We start from the raw sequence: 10788 nt of genomic DNA, 5'->3' as shown, positions 1-10788 counted from the left end.
CACTATAGAAATATTATTATTAATATATATAACTTTAAAGTAAATATTCCTTAGCATTTCTATGTAACACTAACTCAGATTTTGCTTTGTAGGGAAGCCAAAAACCAGAACAAAACTTCAAAGGGGATGTATCAACAGCTTGTTTCAGGAAGTGAATCGTTTTTGCTTCATCTTTCATTGGAAATTAGCAGTAGCTTTGCTGAATCTTTGCTACCCTGCATGCAGGATCCTTTGCTACTGAATGCAGTTTGCTACCCTGCATGGCTGAGGCAGGGGGTTGCCCTCCCACCCTGCAAGCCACAGTGTTTTACAAATCCGTTGGAAGATTGTTTCTAGTCTCTGCATCAATGTAGTCTACTACTGCAGTTTCTTGTTCTAATACTACTCTTCAATCACTGAGGGAAATAGTCCTCTTGAATTTCACCTTCGGCCTTTAATTAATACTTCTGATATATTATTCCTCTCACTTGCATTAAAATTAGTAAACGTAACTACACCCTGGTGAAACCTGTGCCACAGATACAGAGGCATCTGAACTGAATACACAGGAGAGGGGCTGTACCACAAGCAGTAGAAGTATGGTGTTGTCTACTGACTACAACACCATGTGCCATGTGAGGTGGCTAAATTCTCTTTTAATAGTTCAGTAGAGCTGGGAATGTAAGTACATTACAGGCATAACAGTCCCAGTTTCTTTGCAGATTGTGCAAAAGCAAAGAAAGACTTTCTGTTTTCTTACGTTATAAACTAAACTACCTGATGTGTTACTAGAAATAGAATTGGAACAGCAGGTAATACTGCCAAAAACATGAGCTCATGGTCATATCAGGACAAAAATTTATTAGTTGTTGCCTGAAAAAACATACATGGTGGTGTGTTTTGGCACACTCTGAAACTGCTTACTTCAAAAGTACTGGAAATATTTGAGCTACAGATTTCCTGATTTTTTTTCTGGAGAAGCGATTAATCATACAAAAACTAGGTATGGAAACAGAAGACTTCCTAAATCTTAAAGACATTTTAAAGATGTCAGATAAGCATTTTTAAGGGTCAGCAAACAGAGTGTCTCTCATTGCAGATGTCAGCTGTGAACTCTGCTCCTTCAGCCTATACTACCTGTACATCCTTCATTTTTGGTATTTATAAAATTTTTTTTTTCTTTTTTTACTGGAAGGCAGACAGAAAACTTTCTCCAGGCTCTGAAATAAGTGATTTTGATTAAATTTAGCTTTAATTATAAAGTAAGCAACCCTCCTTGCAAACATGTAACATTAGATTACATTACTTACTTAGAATTTTTTTAAACAGCTGTCTTGGCAATGTTCATATTATGCTAATGTGAATATTGTAGTTATTGCTGAATAATTTAATTATATCACTTATTTAAATAAAATCCTTAGGAACAGTTTGCTCTTGCTGTTTGAAATACACATAAAGCTGTACAAATAACTTAAATGGATCAAATTTAGATGTCTGCCTAAGGGAACAAAGGTTTTGGCTGGATTCTGTTGTTATTAGCTTTCTTCAAATAATTAGCATATTCAAAAATGTGGCTCAGGCAAAGCTACGGAGAGCTGAGACTCAATAAACTTTTATAGAATTTTGACATATGTAATATAAATTAAACCAAGGATGAGATAAACCTCCTTATTTTTATATTTCCCTTGTGCGCAAGTAGCATTTTATTTAAAAGAATCTGAAAAAAAAAGTTATCCATAAATATTACAATAGCATATGCTGTGACTTTTAATTAAATGCCTTAAATATGTTGTGTTGCAGCGTGAGCATGAATCATTTAACTTGGAGCAACCTGTAATTAAACGGCAACCAGGTATTTGTTTCAAACCTACGTGGTTCATAGCAATTACTTTCTCTAGTAGCAGAGTTTGGCTGATTCACTACTGTTATTTATTGGTGGTGTAAGCGCACCATGGGCTATCTCCTGTTATGTATTCTGCCCAGTACATCCAGATGGAAAAAGTCAAATTTGGTTCCAAAAAGCCTTCAGTAGGGTTGATATTACAACATCTTTCTTGTTCTCTTGTTCTTGGAACAATGTCTACAGAACACTTACTTCCAGATGTTGCCAGGAGCTCATGGAGAGAGAAAGGGGAAGAAGGCAGCCTACCCATTTTAAGACCTCTCAACTGAAAGAGTTATATAACTTTTTTATAATAATCATCATTATCAATAACATTATTTTTATCCAGGCAGATATTTCAACCTATAGCATAAACAGCAGCTCTTTCTTTCAATGAAACCGTATCAACAGAAAGCATATTGCAGAATATCTGAATATTCTTGAGATGTTGCATCTCTGAAGAAAAAAAGCCTGCTGCTTTAGTATTTTTTTTCACTGTAAAAAGCAGATGATGCTGTCAGTTCATTTAAAATTTGCTTCGACCTTTGGCTTTGTTCGAACTTTTAATTCAAAAGGAATTTAAAGGATTGTGCAATTTTGGGTTCTGTTTTTAAGTCAAAAGGACTGGTTAGAAATGTGTCTACTGAGCTAAATCCTCCGGTTCTGTTTAGCTCTCTTGAAACTGGTACGGCAAGCATCCAACAGGCTTGGAATTGGTACTTCCAGATTAATGTAAATTCAGTTGGGCTTAAATGTGGCTTTGGAACTGTAACAGAAATAGTGCTGAAATATTAAAATACAGAGGTCATCTAGACTCAGAGTAGCTTTTTTTCTCTAATAAAAACCAACATGTGGTCTTCAAAACGATATATTGGCTGTTCTTGGGGAACATCATCTTGTTTTTAGAACAAAAGGATGTTAAACATTCATTTCTGGATTTTATTCCACACTGTCAGAGGAGAGTGGAGTATTTGATTAACACTCTGCCAAGTGAGGTGATTTGTTTAAGATTAGAGAATTATACCCAGTGCTTAAGACCAGTAGTTAACACAGAAGAATTGCAGTAGAGTTGTTTACCAGCTTTTCACAAAATTCTTTTGGGTGTGCTAAGTATTTTTAATTCTTCTTCAGAGCTATAATGAAACAAGGGCTTTTTTCTTATTAATATTTTTTCACAATAGCCGTTACTAATGTGTCTGAAGAGTGTACCTAGGAAATTGTTCATGTGATTAGTGGGACATTATTTTTTAATCCTATGCAGGAGCTTTAAGTCTCCGTTGTGAGCATTAACAGCTTGGTGATGCACATACTTTAAAGAGCTTCTAATGCTATTCACATTAGTAGTTAAGGGCTTTGATAAATCCTAGCTTTTGTTTATATCGTTATGATGTCTAATTAGGCAAATCACTGTATTTGTAGTCATTATGAAATGATTTTTGTAGCAAAGTTTATGTAGGGACTAAAGTCTCAGCATTTTATGGTACTGCATTTTCATCTGTTTTACAGCACTTCTATTCAGAAAACATCAGAAATAATGAGAATGCACATGACTAACCATTCTTTATCTTTTGTCAATGTGCAGACATTTTCAATTTTATTACCTGTTTTGAGACAAAAGTAGCAGTAAGCTGCAGCTTCTAAAATGCTGATTTAGAAAGATACATTTGATTCAGAAGACACTGAAGTCTCATAGCTCTGGTATTTTCTGGCACCTTTATATTAAACAAAAGAGGTCTACTCTCAGGGAGTATTTACTGAAGCAGGTATGCAAGGGTTGCACATTAATTCTCTTGAGTTTTTTACAGGGAAGCCTTTTTACTTTATTTGCATATGCATTAAGACATTTAATGTGGATTAACAGTTTGTCTTTTAAATTTCCTGATTCATGCCAATGAATCAAATGCATATTTTCCATGTCTAGCTTAATCCTTTTCAATGTTTTTTCTTATCTAGTAGCAAAAAAATAGAGGTCCGCAGTCTTTGTGTTTCTAAAAATATGATTTATAATTCCACAAATTTAGGAGAAAATATGGAAAATCTAAATAATAAATGCGTTGTATACTCTCCTTATTATAGTCTTACATTAGGCATTTTCAGAGATAGGATGAAGTGTCCCCAAAAAGAAAATGATCATTGTTCTGTAACTTTTGTGAGCTTAAATAGTCACCCAGGCTGCATCTACACTGGCAAACATAAACTTGGAGAGTACAAAAAAAAAGTATAATTGATATCAGTATAACAATAAGGGGAAAATTGCTGATTTTCCATTAAGTTCTCTGTGAGTCATATGAAATTAAACTTTCTTTATGTTTTATTATGTAGTCTTCATTCTTATCTCCAGTACTTAAAAGCTCTTTTTTATAGTCATGAGTCTTTTGTCAATGTTCAGAACAAGCTGTGCCAGATTCATTTGCTCTCGTTCTCAAACAGCTTTCAAGCACTGCTGCCCATAGAGATATGCATCGTGCTTCTTATTCCAAATACGTGGATTGATTTGCTATGCATACACAGTTTTGTTGACTGCATCATTAAGGACAAGGGAGGGGAGTAAAGGAAAGGCACGGCTGACAACTCAGGGTAAGACCTTTTTATCAGAGTTGAATCTGAGTTGCAGTTTGTCTTTCAGCCCGGGTAATGAGCTGTGTGTGAAATCATTACGCTTCCTTACCAGATGTAAGACAAGTGCCATCTCTCCGTGTCTCTAGATATGACATAAAAACAGATTTAATCCCCTTTAGTTTTGTGAAATTAATTACTTTGCTATATTGCCAAATAAGAGATGATGTGTTTCACTGAAAGGGTGAAATTCTCTTACCATTCATAAGGAATGCTGTCTTATTTCAGTTAGTATTTTAGAAGAGCTATTTTTTTGTTACGAATTTTTTTTTTGAACTTGCTTTTCTAGAAAAGGATTTTTTGTTTGTTTGTTTTATTGTTTTTTACTTTATCTTCTCGGGGTTTCTCTTTGTTTATAATAATTTTGTCATGGTTCTTTTGTGTGTGACAGGAACTATAATTGTACTATTCTTCATGCTATGAATACCTGCTGCCCACCTGCCTTCCTCTGTCTCTCTGGTCTTCCAAGCAGAATCCCTGGCAGACTTCATTCAAAAGTGTACACAGAGGAATTACCATGGCCGTGTTAAGTTCTTAAAGGGGAACACTGAGAGCAGCTTGCTGCCTTTTCTAGTTCTTATTTTTTCATTCCTTCATGGAAAAGAAGCCTTTTTCTTTTACGATTTTAAATATGGGCTTCCCAGTTTGCTTTCCCTGAAATTCTGTCAAAATGACGTAAGACAGCTTTTCATAGATTCCCAAGAATTCAGCATATTCTTAAAAATCTGTTTACACATTTACATCCATACTAACTTGGTGTTCAGTCTACTTCAAAATGTCACTGAAAATTATGTATTTCTGAATTCATTCATATACAGAGGGTAAGGTTGAATCAATGAGCATATAATATACTCTGAAGGGCAATAAGAGTCTGCTAAGGTTGTGAACATATTCTTTAGCAAAAATTTTCTGGTGGCAACATCAACTGCATTTGGGGTTCTTTCTGTTATTCACTGAGTTGGGATGCATGTAAGTTTGCTTAGGATGGTGTTGATCTTGTAGATACCTTGACACTGACAGGTCTGACACTAACCTTGCCCTTTGCTGGTGCTGCAGGGTGGGAGCCTGAGCTGTCTGAGATGCTACTGTAAGAGTTGTCTCCTGAAAACTGAATGTTGAGTCTGCCTCAAAGTATGTGTTAACTCAGATACCAGATCGATCCCTAGTGCTATGCTGTATATGCATATATGCTATATCTTAGCATAAACAGACATAATTATTTATTAATACAGCTTTAGATACAAAGATACTGCTGGGTGCACTGTAAAAGTTTTATTGTAACTTATTAGTGGTGGCAGAAGGACTGCTGGGTATAGCCGGCTATTTGAGTCTTTGTTTCTTTGTGTAAGGTTATTATTGTTCTACAGATACTTATCATATATTTGATTTTAAAAACTCAACAATAAATTCCAAGACTAAGAGGGCTTGCATTGCTGTGGTTTTACAGAATAGCTACAGCTTAAGTATTATGCAAGTCTGTGAAAGACTTTATCTATAAAAGCTTCTGTGGTTTTTCTCAAGCAGAAAGAGGAGTAGGTGATATATCCATATATCAAAGGTGGGAAACTGCAGGATATTGTCGATGCTAAAATCTTATATGTGTTCAAGCAGAAATATGCATGTTCATGATAGATAAATGTGTCAAGATCTACTTAAAGAAAAACCTGTTAAGAAGTCCTTGAGTTACAGACTTTTTGTGACTGGGATAAGATTCTACAGAAATATTTCTGTGTGGATTTTATATGCTTGTGTTCCTTGCTTTTTGTAATTTTTGACAATATTGTACTAAGTAAACCACATGTGCCTCCTAGTACGGCTTTTTTTTTATTATTTATTGTTTTGTTTTGTTTCTTTTTGCAATTTTTTGTCTCATACAACTTGATAAGCTTGGTTCCATTTCTCCTTGACCTGGAAGCTGTGGTTCACTGGGGATGGGGGGAGTGGGGGGGTGAAGGGGGCAGAATAGAGGAGTCAGCTGTGAAAAATGTAAAAGATATGAGCATGGATGACTGGCATAGAAGCACCTGAGAACAGGGTCTTATTCTGATGTTATGTGCCTCAGACTATAGAGGGAAATACTAGCTGGCTCTCTCCCTGTGAATGGGGACTGCTGTTTCATTTGTTGTTGCCTCTGTTGGTGGTTCAGCATTTACAGGCAAAGACTTGGTGGGGAAAAAGCTTCGTGTCCTTTAGTTATATTGAACATTCATTTTTGTCAACAAACGACTCTGCAGGATATAATGAGCTAAGATGACGAGAAGGTAAATTGTTTGACAGCTTGTCTTAAAGATTCTTGTAGTAATTATAGCAAGCAAACAATTTCTTGTAAGACTAGAGATGCAATTATGTTTGTGAGTTCTTTAATTAAAGGCAAGAGTAACTGATAGAGCTGATTCTTGTTTTATTGTTAATTACTTGTTCTTCTTCTGACTTGTCACTTAGTTAATTTTTGCATATAGATTGCAAAAGTTATCCATGTCTAACTTCGTAAGGTTTTGGAATTTCTTCAAAAATAATTAAATTAAGGCATAGTAATTGTACTTATTTGTAATTAAAGAATACCACCCAATTTTGTTCCTTTCCCCAGTAATTTTTTTAGTTCCAATTAAGAAATCAAAAATATTGTGCTAAACTCATGACCTGGCTTGATTTGAGTTAAATTAAAAACAAGTTCAGAATCTATCTGTAACTACTAGTTTTCTAGAAAACTTTCAGCAAACTGTTAAATCACATCACATAGCGGCGTACTGCTGTGGTGTAGTATCAAACAGTAACATATGGATTATAACTGTTCCATCTCACAGATAATACCACAGCTAAGTACCATTACCATTTTGCTTATGCAACTTTTTTGAGAGGCCTGTACAGAAGCAAGTAGTTAAAAAAAAAAATTGTAAATCCTCATGAAGCTTTGAAAAGCATAAAAACAGGGAAAATGGCTGGACATCGTAGGAAAAAATATAATTTTGAAGTTCTGCAAACTGAAGTTTTTTGATCTTTAAGAGTACATTGCTTTTGGAGGAGCAATTTTCTTCTTGAGACTTGAAAAAGAAATAAAAAGTTGAATAAGTGTTGAAGAAAAGCAATTAAAAGAAGCAGAATTGTCTGTGGTTGGTTGAGTACAGCTAGGTTTTTATGTTTCATCATCATCATGGCTTGGCTTCACGGACAAAGATTTGGGAAGGGCTTTACCCACACTTACTGCAAGCGCGCTGGTGGCTGAAAAGGCCAATGCGGGATAGGCAAGACCAGTTGCAGAGAGCACAGCGGAAGGTCTCCTGGGGTGGTATAGTCGAGGCATGGTTCCTCCTGCGCTGTCTTTTCTCCTCGAGACTGATTCTACATGTGCTCTCAAAGGAGGCAGCAGCGTTATGTATGGTGTGTCTCCAAATCTCCTGATTGGAGGCCAGGGTGGACTTTAAAATAGTTTTACTTCTGTGGAAGAACAGTGCTCTATGCTAGCTCTGTATTTTTAAGCAATTTAATACAAGAGTTGATAACATTGAAGGATGGGGTTAATTGTAGGTTAACTTTAAAATAGTTTTACTTCTGTGGAAGAACAGTGCTCTATGCTAGCTCTGTATTTTTAAGCAATTTAATACAAGAGTTGATAACATTGAAGGATGGGGTTAATTGTAGGTTATGTTTGCATTGCAGATTGTTTGCAAGTTCAATGTCTTCCTACGTTCTTTCCAAAGTTTGTTTCTGGGCTTTTGGGGAGTTTTGGTTTTTTTTTTTTTTAGTGGGGTGTGAGTAGTATTTGTGCCTTTTTGACCTCCTTACTTTGATAGTGCCAGTTTATTCTCCGTACATTGGTGGCTGCAGCACAGAATTTCTGAGTCTAGACGCATATTGGTAAAATGCTTTCTAATAATCTTTTTTAGTAGTCCATAACTTAATCTTACATCTGTCTACAACAAGGAGCTTTACATTTTCTCTAACAACAGGGGCAACAGCGAGAAAAGTTGCCTCCGAATAGTAATCTCTAGTCTCAGTTTACTTATGGTTCTATCTTACAGATGTCACATAAATGCTATTTGTGTTTAATCTGAGTGAAGAGGGAACAAAAACTTGTATAATGTTACCATACAGCCTACACATTGTATAAATTTAAAAGTTACGTTTATAAACGTCTGCAAGCAGTTTTTCTCACAGATGTTCCTAGAACTTTCTCACGTTTTGTCAGCTCGTTGTGAGACGTGCTCTTACATGGCTGCCTTCTCTTTCCTAGCATTTTTTACGCTGTTCTTTCGCCCTCAGGAATCTTGTTTACACCATTCATCCACTGATTCACTTTGGATTCTTCAGCTTCTCTGATGTATCACTCTAGTGTATCCAGAGTTCAATCACTGTTTTATTTTGCAGTTCCGACTTAAAATACAGTGATCTTGCATCATTGCCCACTCTTAGTAACTGGCAAGTTGTCAGCATGAAGCAATCTTTGGTTAGTTCATGTTTACTTTTCTTCTTCCCAATAGCTGTTTGTCTGCTCCTACACAGGTACTGTATTTTGTTTGTGTCTTCTCTGGAGTGTGTAGTTTTCACTGCCATATGCCCTCTTTCATGAGCTTCTAACTATTTTTTTTTAATTTGGTTTCATTTGTACTTCTTTGGTAGATTCTATTCATAGCATTTATTTAGCAGAAAATTAACGTTAAAATTATCTAACAAAATTAAGTACAAATTTCAGATTTAACCACAGATGTATCATTTTCCTTTTGGCTTCATTTTATTCACATGTTTTAGTTTCTATTTCTAATCCATATCTGAAAACTCTTGAAGCAGAGAGAAATGTGTTGTTTTGCTTGTCTGTAAAACATCTCAAGCAGCTCTGGCATTCTCAAAAGGTTTTGATTGGGCTGGTGTGAGGGAAGTACCCCTGATTACTTCCTAATGTCTTTTCAGTTATATATTTCTCACTCTTTTGATAGTAAAATTATTCATTTAGATACCTTAAGGAAACCTTCTGAAACAGAGATTTTTTTAAAAAAGAAAAGTTAAAAAAAGTAATTAAAAATATTTAAAGTTAGTGCATTGACAAGCAGCAGTAGTATTCATTTTTTTTTAGCAAAGATCTGTGATCTTTCTACAGTCATACATCATTTTTTTCCTTGAGGTTGTTCTTGTAGTTAGGTACTCAGCAAGGAGGCAGCTTACAAAGTGAGTTAGTCAGTTCCTCTAATTTAAGTGACTTGGGAGCACTGGTGCATTTGGGTGCTTGACTGTTTCCTAATTGGAATGTTAATAATTAACATTTGTTTTCTCAAATCTACTGAAAAGCTTGGATTTCTACATAAAAATTTAAAAGAAAAAACAAAGTAATTGTGGATTATAACTAATTCTACTTTTGTTGATTTCTTTTTTTTTTTTTTCATATTTGGCAAATTGATTTTAGCTGCTGTTGGTTTTTAAAAACACCCTGCTGTTTTGAGTTTAGGTAGAGAAGAGATTTAATTCATGACAATTTGTTGCTGGTTCTAAATGGTGATTATAAATTCTTGGTACATATTGTACATTTTACATATGCTGTGTTGATCTTCTGTCGAATGTGAGCATTACTGGGAAGAGAGGCTTGAGGGTCCGCAAAAAGTAGAACAAGAAATACAAAATAATTTTCAATAAGTAAACTGGAGGTGAAGGATAAACATAATATCTACATTAAATTTCCTACATCCAAACAATTGTTTTTTCTGCTCATTGTGAGGTAAAGATACCGGATTGTCTAAATAAAAGAAAAAAAATTTAAAAAACCACATCTAAAAGCTACACACGTATTTCTAAGGGTAACATGATGCTGTAAGAGAGCTTCGACTTGTTGAACAATTTAGATTTCAGGATAAAATATTTTGGGTCTGTACATGTATTAACAGATGTCAATTAATTTCTTAGGGTCTGCTAGAGAAATCCAACTCCATCCCCACTGGGGTCCTAATATTGTTGTCCAGTAAACAACTGAGAAAGGAGTTAGGAAAGAGCTGATGCCCTGGTTCATTCCGGAGTGTCACAGCGTATCCTACAGAGCTTTAAGCCTCAGGATATTGCTGGCAGAGAAGGGGGCATCTCTGCAGAGCTCAGATCCAGTTAACGGCTGAGGAGCTCTTCAGGGTATAAAAGAATGTCTCCTCCGTACTTGTACAGCTGAATAAAGTCCTGTTTTATTTCAGACCTGAAAAATGGACAGATTCTGCACAACTAGAGCAGCATTTTTTTTGTGGTGTTGTTTCTAGACAGTCTCACTGCTATCACGCCAAAGGAACTGTGTTGTGAAATGGTGCCTATTTTTTTCAATCCACTTTTTTTTTTTTTTTTTT

Source organism: Buceros rhinoceros, unplaced genomic scaffold, assembly GCF_000710305.1.
Source record: "Buceros rhinoceros silvestris isolate BGI_N320 unplaced genomic scaffold, ASM71030v1 scaffold15131, whole genome shotgun sequence".
In the NCBI taxonomy this organism is placed as follows: Eukaryota; Metazoa; Chordata; class Aves; order Bucerotiformes; family Bucerotidae; genus Buceros; species Buceros rhinoceros.
This window is presented reverse-complemented; position numbering follows the sequence as displayed.